This window comes from Drosophila albomicans, chromosome X (assembly GCF_009650485.2).
Source record: "Drosophila albomicans strain 15112-1751.03 chromosome X, ASM965048v2, whole genome shotgun sequence".
Lineage (NCBI taxonomy): Eukaryota > Metazoa > Arthropoda > Insecta > Diptera > Drosophilidae > Drosophila > Drosophila albomicans.
Genome location: NC_047627.2, coordinates 26,773,272 through 26,795,986, shown reverse-complemented (window position 1 = coordinate 26,795,986; position 22,715 = coordinate 26,773,272). Strand labels below are relative to the sequence as shown.

General features: G+C 38.2%; 1 long non-coding RNA gene across 1 annotated transcript; it reads left to right on the top strand.

Moving 5' to 3' along the window:
- The first annotated feature begins 2,460 nt into the window (after positions 1-2,460).
- Positions 2,461-4,427, top strand: LOC127565672 (uncharacterized). The gene is made up of 3 exons (XR_007955003.1): positions 2,461-2,623; positions 2,693-3,053; positions 3,928-4,427. It is a non-coding gene; the product is annotated as an uncharacterized LOC127565672 (long non-coding RNA).
- Positions 4,428-22,715: the final 18,288 nt, after the last annotated feature.

Below are 22,715 nucleotides of genomic sequence, written 5' to 3'. Positions count from 1 at the left end.
ATGCTGTAAGCCAGGCAGCAGCCATCCCCCTCTCTCTCTCTCTCTGTCTCTCGCTATCTCTCTTTCTCTTGCGCTTTGTCTCTGGTCGAGGTGATGCTATGAAACTTAAGCAGGGCAAAAGCCGCTGTCGCCAAACGGTAAGTCAACCTGCTAAGTAAGTCAAGTCAAGTGACGACCGCCACCAAATGGGCGTGGCTATTCTCTCTCAGGAAAACTAAAAAACAAAAAAGAGAGAAACAACGAGAAAAAAAAAGCTAGCACTTATTCTGAACACATGGTGACCGCAGCTGCAGCACAAATCCTAAAAGCAGCAGATAGCAGCTAGACGCAGCACATATTTGCGCCAATCGATGCTGCGTCCACTTTCAGCGTCCTTTGCGCATTTGTTTTAGTCTCATATTGAAATAAGCTCGTGTCCTTGACACTACGTCACATTTCTGTCCCCAGACAGCCAGAGTTATGAAGCATATTGTTGGATTTGAAATGCAACTTGACTATGCATATCGATTATAATCGAAAGAGATAAAAATATAGTTCATAATCTATAATTGTCATTGCGTACTATCGATATAAATGCTGTGAATCGATAATTCTCATCGGTTAATATCGGTTTGTTTTAGTCTCATATTGAAATAAGCTCGTGTCCTTGACACTACGTCACATTTCTGTCCCCAGGCAGCCAGATTTATTAAGCACATTGTTGGATTTGAAATGCAACTTGATTGAAGAGATAAAAATATAGTTCATAATCTATAATTGCCAATGCTTACTATCGATATAAATGCTGTTAATCTATAATTCTCATCGTTTACTATCGACAGAGATATAAATATAGTTCATATTCTATAATTCTCATCGTTTACTATCGATAGAGATATAAATATAGTTCATAAACTATAATTGTCATTGCTTACTATCGATATAAATGCTGTGAATCGATAATTCTCATCGATTAATATCGATTTGTTTTAGTCCCATATTGAAATAAGCTCGTGTCCTTGACACTACTTACACTACTCCGTCCCCAGACAGCCAGAGTTATGAAGCATATTGTTGGAATTGAAATGCAACTTGATTATGCATATCGATCATAATCGATACAGATATAAATATAGTTCATAATCTATAATTGTTATTCTTACTATCGATATAAATGCTGTTAATCGAGAATTCTCATCGTTTACTATCGATAGAGATATAAATATAGTTCATAATTTTCATTGCTTACTATCGATATAAATGCTGCCAATCAATAATTTTTATCGTTTACTATCGATATATGTGTAGCTGTCATAATTAAGTGACTTTATATCTACCATAAACATTCAATGAAACAAAATCTTCTACATTAACTGGAATATGATTATCGATTATAATCGAAAGATATATAAACTTCATAATTTGTTTTTTTCATTGCTTGCCAACGACATAAATACATCGATTGAAAGCTGTGCATCAATAACTCTCATTATTTACTATCGATATATTTGTCGCTGCCATTAATCAGTGCATTTGTATTTACGATGAACATTCAATGGACCATAATCTATTACTTTAACTTGAATATGATTATCGTTTGTAACCGAAAGAGTTACAGGTATTCGTATGCCTAGTAATCTATAATTGTCATTGTTAACTTTTAATATACTCTGAATCAATAATTCTTATTGTTTACTATCGACGATTTTAGCTGCCATTAATAAATGCATTTGTGTTTTCCATGAACGTTCAATAAACCACAATCTTTTAACTTAAATTAAATTTGAATAATCGATATCAATATAATTAAAAGTTTTCATGGTTGATTATCAGTATAATTTCAAACGATTTAAATAAGTTTTTGTGTATTTAGCAATAACAAAATGTACGAGAACTCTGCAATTTCAACTTTATAATATGAACCTTAAATTTGCAAATGCATTCGATCAGTAATTTCTATTGCTTACTATTGATATATTTACATCTATTGTTTATGATCGACTTTACAAATGAATTCAATACATTATCTAATGCTAATGAATTTCTTAGCATTTACCGTAAGTCATGAATGGAAATTCTGTAACTTGAAATTGATAATACGTTGTTTACAGTTGACTTAAAACTTGCATATGCAATCGATCAAAAATTCCTATTGCTTACTATCGATATATTGGCATCTATCGTTAAAAATATTCATGAGCATTTTCATTAATGACTATCGATACATATCACTAATAAATTTCTTAGTCTTCCTCCTTCAATCCTTCAGCTTGAACTTGAATATGAATACATCGATTAATAGATAGACTTTACAAATGCTGGCCATCATTGTTTACTATCGATATTAATTGATATGTATTTACGAAAACTCACTAATTTGATATCAAACTATTTATTTCTCTAAAGAAACTCTAAGGAGGCTCGTCTGTTTACAAAATAGCTCCAAAAATTGTTTCTCTTCTGTGAGTTTAGAACTAAATACGAAGCGAACAAACTATTTGGGCGAAATGTCGTTTTGTTGCGGCGACTGAAACATCAAAAAAATGCAAAAGTCAACATGACAAAGCAACTCGAGTTGCAGAACAAAGAAAAAGCAGAGAAAAAGTCTAGAACGGGGGAGGTGAAGGGAAAAAGGACAAGACAAGTATGTTAAATGAAGAAATGTGTGTTTGTGTGTGCTGGGCACATTATTAACTAGTCGACAAATTTGCAGTAGAATGAACTGAACTCTGCTGCTGCTCTCGGAGGCCGCAACAAAGGCGCTCGCCAATAGGCGTGACGCACACAGCGACTCATGTGGCATGCGGCATGTGGCATGTGGCATGGGACACGGGGATGAAGCTTGGATTTTGATGTGGCTCATGCAGCTCAGGGCAAACTTTTGCATATTTGTTAAATACTTTAATTAATAATTTAGAGAGATAGCAAAGGCAAAAAGATACCGAAGGGAGAGAGAACGCGCGCAGAGCTCACAAACAAACAGAGACGTGAAAGGGGGGAGGGGGGAAAGCGGCAGCAGAAAGTTGAGCAAACAACTAACAAAAGATCAAGGATTATGCGTGCCCACAGTTCGTGTAAGTCGCGAGAAGGCAAAAGAGAGGCGTGTGTGTGTATATCTGTGTGTGTGCGTAGCTGTGGTCGCCCTTCTGTCCTAGCAAGAGGATGCCACACACACACACACACACACACACACACACACACACACACACACACACACTCGCACACACATACACACATGACACAGAGCTTGGCACTCGGCGCACGGCTTTGTGCTAAAAAGAAAACAAAGAAGATTAGACTAAATGCAAAAGCAGCAGCTAGAAGCGAGATTGAGGGAGGGAGAGACGCAGACAACAGGAAATACATCCAAGAGAGGGGGAGGGGAAGACAACAGAGAATGGGGGGCGTGGCTGGGAGGCAGCAGGTTAGCTGCGTGAAATGCTCATAAGGCAACTTGATGAGTTTAATTATTTGAATGCTTGAGCTCACACAAACACACATGGCGAAGAACAGCACACACACACACATAGACAGGCAGGCAAACACACTCACACACATATACACACACACACACACACTCACACCCACCCACACACACACACACACACAGAGAGAACACACAACGTAGGTGGGCCAAGGGCGCGTTAGGCGAGTCAAACAAAAGCCAGCTGCTTTTGTCACATGCTGTCCTCCGCGTGCCACGCCCACAGCCAGCAAAAGCGCGCAAAAGCGGTGCCAGATAAAGAGGGAGAATGGAAGAGAAAGAGAGGGAGAGAGAGAGAGGTAGAGAGATCGAAAGAGAGGGCAGAAACGTTCATCCGCTTGCACCTTCTTCACTTTGCCCAAGCAAGTGCAAATGTGTGTGTGTGTATGTGTATATGAATGTGTACATATGTACATGTGTGTGTGTATGGTTAACAATTCAGAATCTTTTTCTGCTATCCGCAGCATTATCTTTGTGTCAAGACTATGCCCGGCATGGTTATGGAATGCTTTTGAGTCGCATCTCCCACAACTTGCTTAAGTTTCGCTCAATTGATGGAGACAACCATGAGGGGGGAGTAGAAGGGGGAGGGTAGAGCTTGTGTGTGTGTGTCCTGGTGACCAGCCAAAGGGCTCCAGGAGTTCCTTCGTCTTCTTCTTGTCAGCAACGAAAAAAATGCGGCTGGCGGCAATTGCATTCAACGCTGTGAAATAACTCATAACTTGCGAAAGATGTAAAAAAAAAAAAAAACAACAAAACAAACAACAAAAATTAGGAATGAAAAGCAAATAACAGGCAAGAAGATTTTAAAGCACATGGAAACGCAGCTCATCAAGTTAGCTTTAAACAAGCTAATACAACAACAAGCTAATACAAATTTCAGATTAAAACAAATTCAAGATTTAATACGAAATTACGAACTTGAAGCACAATTATATTAGGAATCAGGGTAAAAAAGCAAATAATTTTTAAATAATTGCAACAAAAATATAATTTACTAAACTAGCGAAACATTTGCTGTATAATCAGCAATGAGAACACAATAATAACTGCTGAAAATGATTATCAAAAGGGTTTAAATTAGATGTGCAATATGCTAAGGAACAATTAACGCAATGCCATTGCCAACACAGTCCCCGGATATAAATCCCATTGAAAACTTATAGGAGACTATTAAGCGTTAAGTTGCCAAGAAATTACTTTGACAAGTTGAGGAGGAGACATCCAGCAAGGAATTGGTGGACTCCATGCCACATAGATGTGAGGCTATAACAGCCAAAACATGCTACAGAACAAAATATTAGGTCACAATCACATCGTAATTGAGTATGATTATAGTATAATATTTATAAACTATTTTGAATTTGATAATATTTTTCTTTAAACACTGTTTCAATGAATCATTAGTATTTCAATGAATCTCATAATCTCATTAACTTCTGTTACACATATTCGTTAAAATATTGAATTACTCAAAATGAAAAAATTTGTTGAAATATTTAAACATAAATACCATGAAGCTGGTATAATTACCTTTTTGTCTTGAAATTATTTTTAAAATAATAATTTTTAATTGTCATACGTACTGCTATTTCAATGAGCACAGCTGTAGTGCATAATATAGAAACAGGTTTCAACTTTTTATATTCTTTCTACTCACATTTCTCACTTAGCGGCCACATCAAAAAAGAGGCCGCTAACTGTAATCAAAGTGAAAGCATTTTATCTTTATTTTGTATGCAATTCTTTTTAAAGTCTTTGGATTTGCATTAAACCTCAAGGAGTGAAATTTGGTTGCATATACAGAGTGGCTATTAAATTGGATGCATTAAATAACAATGACAATAGCTGCAGAACTAACAACTTCAGTAAATTAAGTAAGCTTTGTATAGAGCGAAGTTTTTATTTATAATACTGTATATACTCGCATAATTATAATAAATGTGAAATCATTTTTTGAAAGTCTTTGGATTTGCATGAAAGCGAAACATGTGAAATTTGGCTGTAACTGCAATGTGGCTGTTAAGTTGGATGCATTAGTAAACAATATTAACTACAGCAGAACTAACAACTTTAGTAAATATTTGTTAATATTCAATACTAAGCTTGGCAAATGCTAAATATCTATGCTAACTGATATGTGAAGCTATCTCAATGCTAAGTGAATAGTTGTGGTCTCTTTTGATATGATTTTATTTGAGAGTAGAGGGAAGGCGGTAAATTGATGTCAAGCAACTGAAGATGCTGCATGTCAAATTGGCCACAGGAATGACCTCTTTGATGTCATTACCTTTGCATGTTCACACACTCAGCACACACACACACACACACACACACACTAGGACACTTGGCAAGTCAGACAATAGAACTGTTGCTACGTGCAGCAGAAGCAGCAGCAGGCGATGAAATGTGGCTTCGTCTGGCCGAAATGGAAATGGAGCTGCTGGAGGTTAACCCATGCACAGTTGGAGTAGGCCAACGCATCAGGAGGGGGAGGGGGAAAGCAGAGAGAAGGGGGGAAAGGGGAGTTCGGGGAACTTCACTTAATGTCAACTTAATTGCATTGTTTCAGCCACAAATTACAAAACGAGTTTTGCACAAGGTAACAAAACGTCGTCAGCTTCACGTTGCAACTGCTGCTGCTGGTTGATGCCACACACAGCAGTAACAATAACAGCTAAATGTGAGTCGAGTCGAGTTGAGTTGAGTGTGTGTGTGTGTGTCAGTAAAAAGAATCAATTGTGTGTGACCAAATTAAGTTCACTGACTCACAGCGATAGAGAGCGAATGTGTGTGTGTGTGTGTGTGTGCGTGTGTTGCCATTGTCAAGTGGAAGCCAAACGGGAATTCATTTGAATTGAGTGGCGCCACCAATGGACCAAGGCAACAGCAGCAGCCGAGTTGCGAGCTGCAGCCAGACAGTGATCCCAATAGCAATCCCAAAAACCCAATCTCTCGCTCTCTCTCTCTCTCCATTTGCAACTCTTTTTCATGTTGCACCATTGTTGCATGCAACGCCAGGTGCTAGCTAGCGGCCTCCTCCTCAGCTTCTTCTCTGGGGCAAAACTAAATTGAAAACAGAGTCGGAGTCGAAGCGTCTGAAATGCTTCATTCCCCAAATGCTTCGGCTGCAACAGTCAAATGACGGCGACCATTTGGGTAACCAAGGCGACACACACACACACACACACACACACACACACACACACACACACACACACACACACACACATAGATAGACTGTCATCTCGTTCCTCTCTCCCTTTTTTTTTCTCATTTGCTTCGCTTTGTCAATTTGGTTATCGAAAACGGTGTGACCGTGTGTTGGGAAATTTACAAAGGTTATGTAATTTCGATAAGCAAATCAGTGTTGTAAAATGCCAAATATAATAAAACATTTATTTGGCAAAGAATGCTTTGATAAAACAGAACAGAACAGAATAAATCTTTTATTAGGTCACGTCAAATGTGAAGGAATTTGCTAACGCTTTGCAGCTTCGATAAGAAAACTAGTGTAATTCAATGTTTTAGAATGTCACATAAATTGTGAAGAAAATTGCAGCTTCGATAAGAAACCCAGTGCAATCAATTGGACACATTAAAGCACCTTCAAAAGATTATTTTTTTTAAATCGAAAAAAAGAAAAGGAAAAATGAATCGTCGCGTAAAAAACCAAGTTTTAAGTTTGCAAGTTAATTGAATGTGTTCAACTTATGTAGGTTCATGCTATGTGCTCAAGGTGCAAAAATGTTCGTGTCCAAAAAGGGAACGATGCTCATCTTTGTAAAAAGTGCGAAAAGATTGAGCTCAAGCTCACGCAGCGGGCACAAAAGCGAGTCAAGACGTCGGTGCCTGTTGTTGAGCCTCAACAAACTCCGATTCAAATGGAAATTGATGAGACATGTGGTCAACAATAAACCGAACCCGTTCGAGTATTATAGAGGTCGAGATCTAAAGGCAACTCTGACTTGAAGTCCAATTCGAATTCGGAATACTGGAAGAATTTCGATAGGCGCGTAGAGGAGAGACTTGAGATTCACAAAGAATATCCCGTCCCTCAATATGAGGTGGTCGAGGCCGAACCTCAGGCGTCTCAGTTTCTCGATCATTCGGGAAGTGAGCAGCCGAAGTTGATCCTCAAAATTGCGCGCATAAAGCCGCCGATGCCAAAGACGTCGCCGAAGCAGACGAAGGAGTCGGAGCAGGGGCTAAGAGCAACGAAGGATGTCGTTGTCGTTGCTGATGTTAGGGGGAATGCAGCGATCTCCGATGCAACGGCGCCAGTCATTGATGGGGCACCCAATGCAGATGCAGCAACTCCAGCAGCCACCGCAATCCCAACAGCAGCCGATGCAAGTGCCACAGCAATTGCAGCAACCGATGATGATGATGCCACAGCATCCGATGATGATGATGCCACAGCATCCGATGATGATGATGCCAAAGCATCCGATGATGATGATGCCAAAGCAGTCTCAACAAACGGTGGTGCCACCACCACAATCACAGCAGTCTCAACAACCGATGATGATGCCTATGCAGTTCCCAACGTCGGATTCGCAGACATCGCAGCCAATATTGCCAGAGGTGCTCTTGTCACCATCGATGCTGTCATCGATCACATCGTCAATGATGCCGGCAATAATTATGCCGTTGATGCCGCAGCCACAGCAACAGCCTCCGCCTTTAAGTAATCCATGAATTTAAAAGCGTTGTCAAAATATATGTCACAACTTTTTATGATTTGCAAATAAAATTGTTACTCCCTCGACTTTCAATTATCTGTCTCAAACTGTCCGAGGGAATCCCCCCCCCCCCACACAAAATAAAAGGAAAAACACCTCTTAAAATGAATAGGAATAGGAAAATAGAAGAAAAAAGTATGTGAAAGGACGCAACCGCAACATGAATAAACGCCACACTCAAAGTGCAGAATTACGGAAATTAATTTTGAAGCATGTTCCCTTAACTTTAATGAGATTTACGTGTCTCCGTCTCCCGTCTGTCTGCGTGTGTGTGTGTGTGTGTGTGTGTGTTCCTCAATTTTGCGGCTTTAGTGGGTTAAGCGGCTTATGATGTTGCTAAGTGACAAAAGAGCAAACTACCGAATGCTATAAAGCATAATTAGTTGCATGTAATAACCTCAGACCAAAGCATTCTGCCTCGATTTCCGTCTCTCACATTCCCTCGATATTCTACAGCTTTTTTTTTGCTTTACTGATGGACTAAGAAGCGGGAAGCAAAACAGATTTAAAGCCAAAAAAAATAATTATACAAATTTCTCACATTACAAAGTGTATTTTATGCGCTTTTTAAAGCGATACGTTATTGCCTTTTATAGGCAGAAAGTTTAGTAATAGAATTCATACTAATATATACTAAATGAAATACTTAAAGGGTTCATATATACTGAAAGTGTTACCGATGCAACTATATCAAAATGTACTAGATATATACTCGAAGTGTTGGTATCAATGGTTTACCAAAATTATACTCAGTGTTGACATTTCAGTTATACCAAAAATATACGAGAAATATACTCACACTGTTGGCATTTCAAATATACCAAATATATATTTAAAGTGCTAACATTTCAGTTATATTAAAAATATATTAGAAATATACTCAAAGTGTTGGCATTTTAACTGTACCAAAATATACTAGAAATATACTCAAAATGTTGACATGTCAGCTATACCAAAATATACTAGAAATATACTAAAAGTGTTAGCATTTCAGCTATATCAATACCTAGTAGAAAATACCTAATGGGTTGGCATTTAAAGTATACATAAAATATACTAGAAATATACTCCAATTGTTGTATTTACGAATATCCCAAAATGGACTAGAAATATACTAAAAGTGTCTCGATTGAAGAAACTATTAAAACTGAACGATCTAAGTTTGGTGGAAAGTGTTCGTTAAAATAATTGCAGTTTGCATTCGAGTTTATCAAATGATATTTTCAGTATTCATTCATCAAAGCAGTTCAGATAAAATATATTACTTCTTTAAGAGTATTAAAGCAAAAGTTACTTAATGATTACTTGTACTTACATGTTCCAAGCAGACGAGGCAAATAAATTAAAGTTTTCAAATATTCGGGGAATTCCGACTTCTCGATAAAACTCTGAAAAAAAAAAGGAAAAATCAAAGACTGTTCGATTAACGAATATGGGATTTATTTGTTCATAATTGTTTGTTGCTTGGAATTCAGTTCGAAGGTACTGAGATTTTTTTGAGAAATGAATTTGATGTATAAAATATTAAAAGAATAACATATATGTGTGAGATGCATCGTCTGTGTTATGTGTGCTTGTTTATCACACAAAGGACTCGGCAAAGCGATTTGTTGGGGGCAGTTCCGGGCATAAAGTCGAAAGTAAAAAGCAAACTGTGAACTGTAAACTGAAAACAAGAAAATTGAATTCGAAACTGAAGAGAACAGAGAGAGAGAGAGAGAGAGAGAAAAGGGGAGACGTCTAGTGAAAGACTGAGAACAAAAAGTGAATTAGTGGGCAACAACTAAAACTAAAACTAAAACTAAAAACTCAGCAAGATTAATAGGAACACGTAAAATGTAATTATTTTCCTGTACTTGTGCTATTTGTGCTTGGCCAAAGGGGGAGAATGAGACAGAGACAGAGAGAGCGAGAGAGAGAGGGAAGCGAGGGGGCAAACTGAGACGAGACGAAGCGAGGACAACTTCACACAGAACACACACACACTCACACACACACGGCTGACATGACAACTTGGAGCATTTTTCCAGCAAATGTTGCTGAAGCAGCAGCCAGGACACACACACATACACACACACACATAGACAATGTAGCTGCTGGCGCTTCTAGCGCGCTCTCTCCCTCTCCCTCTTTCTCTTTCCCTATCTCACTCTCGCAGTGTGTGTGTGTAAGTTGTTTCGCCCCAAGTAGTTTTCTTGTGTAATTATAATTGCATAATTTATTTATAATATGATTTTCATGCTGTTTTCCCTCGCACACACACACACACAGACACATACACTTCGTTGTTACGTGTGGCATGTGGCAAGTGGCAAGCGAGTGGAGAGTGGAGAGGCAAGCCAGACTCTGAGCTTAGCTCAGTTGAGTTTAGTTTAGTTTATGTATCAGCAAATGCATCGGCAACGCCAATTTCGAGCTAGCTCAGGCCTAGCCACAATGCAGCCCCGCCCCCGCCCCCGCTTCCTCCTCTCTCCCTTTCACCCCTTTTGCTTCGACCGGGCACTTGACTAAATGTTGCCACAGTAGCCGAGTGGCCAACAAGCCAGGCAGCAGCCAAACTGCATTTGGCCAGCAGTGAATTCAACGCCTGACAACAGAGCGTGAGATAGAGACAGCAGCTGGCTGTGGGAGGAGTGGGAGCGGGAGAGTGAGAAAGAGACAGAGACAGACCGAGAGTACGTGCAAGTGCTTTGGGTTCATTATATTTTGGGCATATAAATTTCACTTGGCCGCAAACCGAAATCGGAGTCAAATGGCTCCGGAGGCATTTGGCTGTATAATATGCCACGTGCAACACACACACACACACACACACACACACACACACACACACACACACACACACACACACACACACACACACACACACACACACACACACACACACACACACACACACAGCGAGGCACAATTATGTCTGTAGTCAGACAAAAGGTGGAAAAGCACAGCAAATGAGACAGAGAGAGAGAAAGAGAGAATAACGGCTTTGTGACTGACGCCACTTGACACTTTACTTTTATTTTTTTGTTTTAGTGTTTTTGCTGCCTTCTAATTTTCATTCTTGTTACCAAATATGCAGCAAGAGCTTTGCAAAACTGTGAAAAAGGGGAAACTGCAACTGCAACATGCGCTTTGACAAAGAGAACCCGAAAATATTCGCAAATTTGTGCATTTCGAATGAGGAAAGTTGAGCCCGTCTCTCTAATTATTTTAGCTCATGTTTCACAGCAACAAGACAAAAATTGTCAACGAGCTTGCTTAGTTGATATTATTATAAACTAAAATATAAACAGCAGAAGAATATTTTTTAAATATTATATATGAACTAGAAATAAATAAACTATCAATATTGTTTTCAATGTGTGATCATGGTAAGCTGGAAAACAAGAAAGAAAGCGACAGTTGAGTGTGCTCGACTGTAAGATATCCGATATCAAAACAGTACGCAATTGTTCTTAAAGTATACCAAATGAATATACCACAAAAATACTTATACTAATACGATACCCATTTTGAATGAAAGCAAAACAGTGCGGTATTATTGTCCAAATATACCAAATTAATATACCGCAAAAATACTAAAAATATGCCAAAGGATATTTAAGGTATTATATTGGCTTAAAAATATACCATAGAGTACAAAATATTACAGATTGTCAGCCAAAGCAACTAAGATCCTATTGCAGTAGTCGTTATTTGCCACACACAAGTATTTCTTTTATATCATAGCTTCTACAATTTTAATCCGATCGCAAGCAAATTCTCAAATTTAGTAAGTATAATATAGAAGCATAATATAAATTTCAGTATCATGTAATTTAATATTTTGCATGCTCAACATCAGTTCTTTCTATTACATATATAGTACCTTATATTTATTCCATTTTTGGAGGAATACAAAAATACCAAGAATATAAGTGACAGTGAAGTCAATAAGCTGGCATAAATTGTAAAACATTCGACAAAGATTTGAGGTACTCTTTAGCTAAGTTAATTGGCAGCTTACTATAAATTTTGGAGTCTTAAACTTAAACAAGATAAGACAAGTTGCAGAAGAATCATTCATAAATCACGAATTCTAAATATGTCAATATTAAGATATATATATATACTATATATAATAAATATGCTTTAGATTTATCTTTGCCTAAGAATCCTTTCCCAAAGAAATAAACTTATGATTAGATTGTCATTATTAATACATATTATTATGTTATTAATCTTTACCACATTAAAAGTTTTTTTCTTTTTATCAATAATTTCTCTTTGGTCTCAACTTAACTCATATATCGAAGAAAAAAGCTATAAATGCGTAGAGTTACAATCATTTAAAGAAGCAAACTTGAATAGGCATTAGATAATGATTTACTAAACACATCAGAGTTATTTAGTTGCAATGCTCTCAATAAGCTTAAGAAATTGCAAATTGCCAAAGCAGGCAGCAGTCGACTACTTCGGCTAATTGCATGTTGCCAGGTTACACATTGTGGCTTTAATTGCGGTTGATAAGCGGTCAACAGCCACGCAACGCAACGCACAGCCAACATCATAGATGGTGTGAAAAGGCAGGTACTAGCTGGAAGGCTGAGGGTAACAGACAGTTGCCTGGCGGGGCTCAGCACATTTCATGCTCAAAGGCGGCAAATGTTGTGTGGGGAGAGGGTGGAGGAGATGGTGGCAACCCTGGCAGTGTCGTTCGTGTTGGCCGCGCATTATTTGTTTGCATATGCATTGACGTATTTGCCGAAGCCAGCGAAGCGTGTGATTAAATTTAAAATATTTAAGCATATTTTACGCGTTGACTAAAAAACAGCCATTGACCAAGTGGCGGCTGGTTGCCTCTGAAGCTCAGCCTGATGCTGATGCCGATGCTGTTGCTGACGCTGATGCTCGTCGACTGTCGATGATGTCCTGCCCCCCTCCCTTCCCCCTTTTTATTCCGTTGGCCGACGCCGCAGCGCCACAATGAAAATAATAACAATAAAAAATTAACTGCAAGCGCAAAAAAAGGCGCACAAATTAAAAAGAAAACCGAAACACACAAAAAATGCACGAAAAGAAAATAAAAATAAAAGGGAGCCGAATACAAAAACAACACAACGGGCAAAAAAATGCAATGAAAATGCGCCATATGAAAATGTAAAACTGCATGGATAAATTATGCCGGACTTGATCGACTGCCCAGATACGCTGTAAGCAACTTAAAATGCGAAACATGTGAAAAAGGATTTAAATAGTTTTTAAGTTAGTTAACTAAAAGCTTAATACGAAGTTAAAATGCACAAGCTCAAGTGGAAGCTGCGTTCAAATATAGATTAATTTTAAATACTTTTTAGTTTAGTTAACTAGAAGCTCACTGTGAACTTTGGAGACTCAAGCCTTGCTCCAAACTGAGTTCAAATAGTGAGTTCAATAAGCTGGCATAAATTGTGAAACATTTTAGAAAGATTTCAAATACTTTTAAGTTTAGTTAACTAGAGGCTTACTATGATTTTTGGGGATTCAAGCTTTGCTCTAAGCTAAGTTCAAACTGTCGGCTAAGAAAAAAAAATGAAGAAGAACCATTAAAGATTTAAATAGATTTTGAATTCAAATAGTGCAAAATAAGCTTTTATAAATTATGCAACATTTTACAAAGTTTTCAATACTTTTTAGTGAAATTAACCAGAAGCTTACGATGAATTTTGGAGGAGTAAAACAGGTAGCTAAGATAGAAGTTGATAGTAAAAGAATTGTCAAATGCTTTTTTCTTTTTTTTAAGTTAATGGTTCTTATTCAACTTGAATAATCTACATATATGCATATTTACGATAAGTTTATTTTGCTGCACTCGTCTTTATGCCCCACTAAAGCTTGCGTATAATTACAGGGTATCTCAAACTGCAAAATATATGCGAAAAAAAGAACCGCGCGCGTGTGGAGTAAAAAATGTAAGCAAACGGCGCTGAAAATGCGCAATTGTTTACGGCCAGCGGATCGGGCCAGTGAAGTAAGAGCTGATAGAGGGGCGAATGGGCAGCGGAGCAGAGCGGGGGGCGTGGCAGTGGCTGTGTGATAGGCTGCTGCCCGCTAGCGTCAGTATCTTAATATGTATGTGTGTGTATTTGTTTGTGTGTGTGTGTGTGTGTGTGTGCGGCGCCTGCCTTGTTGTCTGCTAGGCATGTGGAAAATCAGCGCCAGCGAAGCGAGAGACGCGAGAGAATCAGCCAAGAGCGAGATGGTGAAAAGGAGTGAAAGAGAGAGAGAGAGAGAGAGAGAGAGAGAGAGAGAAAGAGTGAGGAAGGGGGAGAGGGGAAGACTGTGCGGGAGGCTGCAGCAGCACACAATATGTTTCCAATGTAGCACATTTAATATTAACTTTTCGAATTTATTTTTATTTCCGCTTGGCGCAAATACATTCACAGCATCCATACATGTGCATGCGTGTGTGTGTTGTATATGTGTGTGCCACATTCATTTCGCTTCATTTCTTGCTTTCTTGCAGGAAATTACAGCATGTAATTTGCATTCAGTTGTAAAGTGAAATGGAATAATTTCACGTTGCCGCTGATGGCGCCCAACGTGCGGAGCCAGCTCTTCATCGCTTTCTCTGTGTGTGAGTGTGTGTGTGTGTGTGTGTGTGTGTGTGTGTGTGGTCGATAGCCATGTGTGTTTGGGTGTCTCTTCTTCCTTCACTCTTTCTCTTTCTCTGTGTGTGTATTAATTTCTCAATCATTCAATCATGCATTCTCGCAGGCGTGCGCTTTGCTTCTCTTTCTTTGCCCCCCTCTCTCTCTCTCTCTCTCTCCCTCGCTCTCTCTGTGTGTTTCTCTCTCCGCTAGTCACTTACCTCTTACCCACTTTCGAGTGTGTGTAAAAATTTGACATGCTTTTAACCGGCGACGACACAAGTGAGTGCCTGTCTCCCCCTCGCTTCCCGCTCTCGTTCGGTTCTTTCTTTTTCTCTTTTGCTGCTGTGTGTGCAAAAACGCGGAAGTTGACACTTTCATGTCTAATGGAGGGGCTCGGGCAAAGCGGAAACAGCAGCAACAGCAGCAACAGCAACAGCAGAACAGCAGCAGCCATTCCGTTGCGCCGTGCCATAAGAGTCCTCAACATCATGCCAAACCCCCCACACTTGCCATAAAAGCCCATTCCCATTCCCATTCCCATTCCTAACCCAACCCTAACAGGCACCTACACTCCACTCCACACTCCATCGCTTTGGCATCGCCCGATGCCAAGTCAATAGCTTTGTGGGTCGCTTTGGGGAAAAATTTGAATAGCACTCAATGGGTATGTCATCATTTTCTTTCCTTTTTTTTTTTATTTTCTTGTGTGTATTTATTTTTTTTTTTTTTGCTCCTCGAAACTCTTGAAAAAGAATCCGAAAACATAAATTTTAAATCATTTTCAAAGAGATGATGAATTGCCGATGCGAGGCTGCACAAATAACTTAAGATTGAGTCGCTAAATCCTATTAGGCACAAGTACTTTGCTTATGTACGAGAATGTGTTAGGAGACACCTGAGAGCCTCAATTGAGTTTAGTGTCCTACACGCTAGATCATATTTGCCCACATACCCTGCAAAGCTGAGCGTATCTATACAATTACCCACGAATTGTACACAGAAAGAAAAGCTTGCTAACATCAAGATTTAAATTTTCAAACAAGATTGTATAATGTCAAAATTGAACCAAGGAGGCTTATTTTTAAATCATGATCGAAATTCTGTAAGAAATATAGACCCAATCTTGAAATTCAAGATTATAATCTTGTTTCATGAATAGAAAAAATCTTAAAATGGAACCAAGTGAGCATAATCAGGATTAAACAGATTAAATTCAGATTGTTTCAAATAAAAATCTCTACTTTATCTTTATTCTCTCTACTTACTGACCTGACAGCTAATTTTAAAGGAAAGGACAACATTTTCAGAAACAAGAACGAACTTCTTTTTTTCTTAAGACAGAAAAGTTCTTAAACCAAGATTTTCAATCTTCTATTCAACCTAGAAACATTGTAGGATCAAAATGTAAATCTTAAATAAGATGTTGTTAATCTGAAAATGGAAATTTAGTATAAAAATCTTATTCTAACATTTCTTTAACCTAAAAATCAAATTTTAAGATTATTTCTTATGATCGAAAAGTTTTTAAATCAAGTTTTAAAATGTTCTTTTCAAGCTAGAAGCTTGAAGAGTATTAATTCTTAAACGAAATTGTTTACAGGGTATCATTTAGTTGGGTGCAAGCAAATAATGTGCTACCTATTTATTAATGACCTATTAATTGAAGTGCTTTGGGTGCAGTGTAAATAGTGTTGTATTTTTGTAGGAAGTGCGAACCTAATTTAATTTTTAGTATGATAATTATTGAGAAAACTAACTTGAAATACTTTCGAAGGCGAATAAAATAGTCCCTCGAATCGATTCACATCATTCAGCAGCCTCTCGACGAGGTTCTCTGACTGTTGTGTACATGCCTTATCAATATTTAGACAACATTCGATTAAAAAGTCCACAACTCTTGAGTGGAGTTATGACTTTAATGCCAAAACTTCGTTCAGCAGACTTTTATATATAGCCGAGAGCCATTCCAAAACTTGGTCAGGGGCGCAGAAAAAGAAGAAGCTGAAGCTGAAGAAGAAGAAGCCGTAGCAGGTTTTTGCCTTTTGCTTGCAAGAAAAAGTAAAGTGAAGTTTTTGGTTTCTTTTAAAGCGATAGAAGGCAAAAAGAAAGAAAAAAAAAAACGAACGCAACGCAACCCAGCCCTCTATCTAGTCTCTCTGTGTGTGCGTGTGTGTGTGTATGTATGTGTGTGGCAAAGCCATTTGTAGAAAGAAATCAAATTAAGTGCCTGGGGCAGCCATTTGTAGCATACGCTATATCAAATTATGCCCGCACACACACACACACACTAACGGCAACGCAGAACGCAGCACGAAAGTTGAAGGAACGATACTGAAAGAGGGAGAGAGGGAAATGCTGAAATAGAGAGAGAAGGGAAGTGCAGAGGATATTTCCGTGTTAGTCAGGTGAATTCTTTGGGTTCGCCCGTTAAATGGCAGCAGCAATGGAATTGAATGCTCTCGCTGCTCTTGCGCTTTTTGTGCAGTTTAAATTTTTAATTGAAATTACAAATTGATGTCAGCAGCGTCGCTGACCAACGACAACGACGACGACGACGTCGAATATGTGAATACAACCAACCCGAATACGTCTGTGAATCATATGAAAAGAATCCAAAATGCAGAGGGGGGGAGACACACACAGAGAGAGAGAGAGAGAGAGTACAAACAAAACGACAACAAAGTGTGTAAAAGAGGCGGAGAGTGTTGAATGTCCAGACGACTGTCGACTGTCGAAAAAGGCGCGCAATCCGGCAACGCCGCCTCGGCCCACGACCCAGAGCTTTATTTCAGTAGCCAACATTGCTGTTGTCCTCGTTGTTGTTGTTGTTGTTGTTGAGGTCAGGCATTGCAATGTCGCGCCATTCCACCATGGGAAATTTGACCACTGTTTGTGTTCACAAACTCGAATTTTAAAAGTTAAATTGAAATATTTTCCAGAGCATATTAAAGGATAATCACTAATCGCAATAAGAAATGTGAAAAATTAAACAATATTTGTGATATCAATTAGAACCGATTTTAGAAAAAGTGTGAGCAGTTAAACCAATATAAAATTCTAATTTTCAAAAACAAAAAGATTCACAATGAGACCAACTGAATTTATCAATCAAACACATATAACATGTGTGTTTAAGACTTGTTTAAACAATTGAACTTAAAACAGACCACTTAAAGTCCCATTGCCTAAAAATTTCCGAAATTGATATCCATTTTGTGTCATTTTTCAAGGATATTTTGAACACTCCAAGTTTGTTAGACTTCAACGAAAATAAATGCAAAATTGCAGAATAAATTTAATACTTTTGTCTTTGAAAGACTAACTACAAAGTAAACAAATAAAGAAAAAATTAATAAATTAATTCAGGATATTTTAGAGATCCCAATATTAGGATCAATTCAATGACGAAACAAAATGTAAAATTGCAGAAAACATTAAACATTTTTGTCTTTTAAAGACCAACTACAAAGTCAATAAATAAGGTAAACTCCTCCAACGAAATATGTTGTTAAATTTAAAAACGATGCTCAAAGAAATAGTTGATTTTTAAGCTTCGTTCATTTTGTCCACAAAAAGAGTTAAAAATTCCCATTGTACCTGCGCCGGAACTCGTTTATTATTAACAACGACAGCTGCAGCTGCAGCGACGCCATATTGACAGTTATTAAAGCGAATGAATGAATGAATAAATGCATATGACAAATTAGGCTGGTGCCAAAACGAAACAAAAATAAAGTCTGTATAGAATTAAATAGGCAAGCAAGCTAAAGTGCAGTTTAGACAACTCGAGACCCTTTAGAGAACTGCAAATATGATTAACTAAATTTCATTTCAATTTTGTCAAGTACCCAAACTAGATAATGACAAAGAGATTGCGAAAGGCTGATATTAATGTTTAGTTTAGTTAATAATTAAGGCTTAAAACATTATCAACTTATTAAATCTTTACATAGATAGGTAGATGAAAGGAGTTAAAAACAGGTACGAAAGTTATAGCGAGTGTGGTCGTCTGAAAGATACCCACTACATATTTGAATAAGATCAAAACAGTATTATTCTTAAAATATAGCAAATCAATATACTACTAAAATATACCAAAAGCTTTATTTGATTTATTAATATAGTACTACAATTAAAATATACCACAAAATACAAATATACCGAACAAATACTATAAAAATATATTCGGTATATTGTCGTAGCACTACATTCAACAATATACAACTAAAATACTGAAATATACCGAAAGCTATATTTGGTATATTGATATAGTACTACATTCAAAATATACCATAGAGTGCAAAATATACCAAATTGTTAGCCACGGCAGTTAAGACCCTATTGCAGTAGGTACGAAAGTATTTCTTAAATCATTTCTAGAATTTTTATCGGCGTCTCTGAGATCTAGGTGCGGACGGATAGACGGACATGGCTCTATATTTTATAGGAAATGCCTCCTTCTGCCTGTTACATAATACATTTATATCGAAAGCAGGTAGAAAAACAGTCTACATACAAATTATTTAAAACACACATCACATTTACTGAAAACGGAAGGAGTTTCAGTTAAGCAAAGGACTGTTATAACTAGTCTGCCGCTGACAAAACTGAACATTCAAAAATTCTACTGCTAAACTAATTTCACTAAAAAAAAAAACAAAACAGCTTAACATAACATCCCAATTTCACTTTTATTACATTAACAAATAACTAAGTTCGATATAAAAATGAAGTTTTTGGAACATTTATTAATAGGACCAAACAGGAAAGAAATAAAAATTGGTGTTGTTTTGAATTTCTCAGGTTTATCTGCTTAAGATCCACTTGAGCACAAAATAAACTTGTACTTTTTACTAATAAGCATGTTCAGGTGACTGAGAAGAGAGAGAAGAGAGGTGCACACACCTCTTATGTAAGTGTGTGTTCGTGAGTTCGCTTGGGATTTCAATTTGTGGTTGATTCGTGTCGGTTTTTGGGCTGTGGTCATTGCTGCAAAATGTTTTGCTTAACACCTTCACGTGATTCCGGCATTTATTAAATTGCTTTGTACTTTGTTGCCATTTCCGTTGGCGTTGCACGAGACGCAAAACATGCGACGTGACGAATGAGATGCCCCTCCCTCCACCTTCTCCTCCATCACCGTCTCCGACGCGACGATGAGACGTGCGTGTGTCAGGCAGGTGTTGGTAATGCAGAGGAGGTAGAAGTGCGGTAGAAGGTTGCACAATAATGAGGCATATTTACAAATGCATCGCTCGCTCTCCATCTGTGCTGTGTTCTGTCTCGACGTTGCTAGCAAATTTGTATTTTAAATTATGCGCATCTCTTTGCCAGGCCACAGACTTTGCATGTGTGAGGAGGAGGAGGAGGAGGAGGTTGTGGCAAGTGGAAAGGGAGGCCGATGGTGGGTGCCACGTCCTGGGAGACATCGCGGTGCGTCTCTTGCCTCGGCATCTAGAGGGTTTTAAAATGCGACGCATGACTTTCATTTCACGTTGTTTACTTCGCATGCGGCCGCGTGATTTTCGTTTACGGACAACGCTGGCAAAATGGAGTGCTGCTCTCTCTCTCTCTCTCTTTCTCTCCCACTCTCACCCTCTCAGTCCTTGGCGGAGGTGTGCAACGGTCTTTTGGGTCTTGAGGCCGCGGCACGATGCGGCACGTGTCAACAGTTGGAAATGGGTTTTTAAGGCGCCGCAACGTATGCTCCTCTTTTGCTTGGCTTCAACTTTAGTTTCAATTACCGTTACCTGTTACCCACCTATCGCTCTCTCTCTCTCTCGCTCGCTCTCTCTATCTCACACACTCTTCATCTGTCTCGCTTTCACGTTGTTAGTGTGTTGCTGGCTGGTCGTGACCTCGTGGCAAAAAGCAACTTTGCTGACGTATTTTTATGACTCAAGCGTGTTCATAATACGCTTTAGTACGTGTCCAGTGTTGCACAACGACTGCGGCACACCACAGCCATAATTGCTTATTGACAACACTGGTCATGTGCCACACACACACACACACACTTGCTCTCTCGTTTTGATTTCGATAATTGCAGTTGTGTCACTCGTTACAACTCTTTTGTTGACGACTCATTTTTCAGGCGCCTCACAAAAATTATTCACAGCAAACTCTCTGTCTGCTCTAGAATAAGCTGCATGCAACATCTCAACTGGTCAAGTTCGACACACACACAAACAACGAACAAATAGAGATTGCCAATTGAACTAGAAAGACATTAGCTTAGAAGACATTTTGGCAGAAGCTTTGCTGCTACATGTTACCTACATATCATATATGCTAATTTAGTTTTGAGCGTTTCAACTGTCTCGGCATTAACACTAATTTATGGTATACTCTTGGTTTTAGTAGAAAGTACAACTGACATTATAGTGCTTTACATTTGCATTAATGTTTCATATTTAAATGTTGTAAAGCATTTCATGACACATAAAAATATGCGTATTTTTTGAATAGTAGATAGAATTTTTAAATGTCGATTGCTCACTATATTATTGCATTTATCTATTTAAGAAGAGTTTTTCTTTAGAATTATACATATATTATACATACATATCATATATGTATCACACTTAGCATTACAAACGTGACCGTATTCAGTTTTAAGTATCCTTAACTTTGCCATAACATATGGTCACACTTGATCTTAACTTTTTCTGTCTACGAATATATAAGTTCATTATATACATTTAAATCTTAATCGTTGTTGCGTATTTCATTTAAAACTGGATTTTGATAATCAAATAGTTTTATTTTTAAAATACTTTTTAGTATCTTAAAAATTCATTATATTATTCCTGACATGACTTTATTGTGTAAGCAGATAAGTATGGTCACATTATGGAGTAAAATTAAGTAATGGTCACTTTTAAAATGCTTTTTGAAAATGTCTTAAGAACCCACTACTCGTATGTGTGCTCTGCTTCACATACTCACAGTGGATCACAGGTCGTTTTTAGCCATCGCCAACCGACAACTTTAAATAATACCCCAGCTTATTTCAAGCAACAACTTTAGAGCTGTGTGACAATCAGATTCCTGGGACAACAACGGTTTGTTTATTAAACTTTTGCTTTGTGTATAATATTCGCAATCTTAAGGTAGTATTTTTGACATTTTAAGAGAAACGTGAAGTCGTCAAAGCTCATTTAAAGAATAAGCATTTCTTGCACATTTCATTTCACAGTTGATTTATGCAATCTTTCGGGAATTGGCAATCGTAATTTTGCAGACACTCTTCTATTGACTGTTACCAATGTGATGATCAGCCTATAGGACTCACTTTGTGTGCCGTTAGCGTAGAAAGCGTATGTGCTTATTACAACTTTGCTGTCAAAGATCGATGCAACTCAGAAGCAGACAGAAGCTTGGTAATTGTGGAGACAACAATAATCGTGATATAAATAACAATAATTGTAATAGTTAAATGTGAAATGTATATGCAGATGTTCTATATGTGATTCTGAGTGTGCATGTGAGTGTGTGTGTGTGTGTGTGGCAATGAATAAATCAAAGTTGTTGCCCCAACTAAGTGCACTCGGAGTGCCATTAATAATGCCCGCTGGCCATTGGCATTTCGGGGTTGCAGAGGCAACATCTTCTGCCTCACTCTCCCTCTCTATCTATCTCTCTCGCTCTCTCTCTCTTGGTGTGGAAGCGAACCGGGTCAGTGCATAACCCGGTTACTCACTCACTCGATCCCTAACTGGTTGCTGGTTGTCTCTCTGTTGCTGACGCATGCATATTGCATGTGGCCTAATGCCGAACGATTAAAGCCAAGTTGCAAGTATGCAGCTTGCAACACAACAGCACAACATGCTGCTGCAAGTTCATGTCATGCATTTTTCACCAACAGACGACGTCGACGTCGACGAGTCTCTGTTG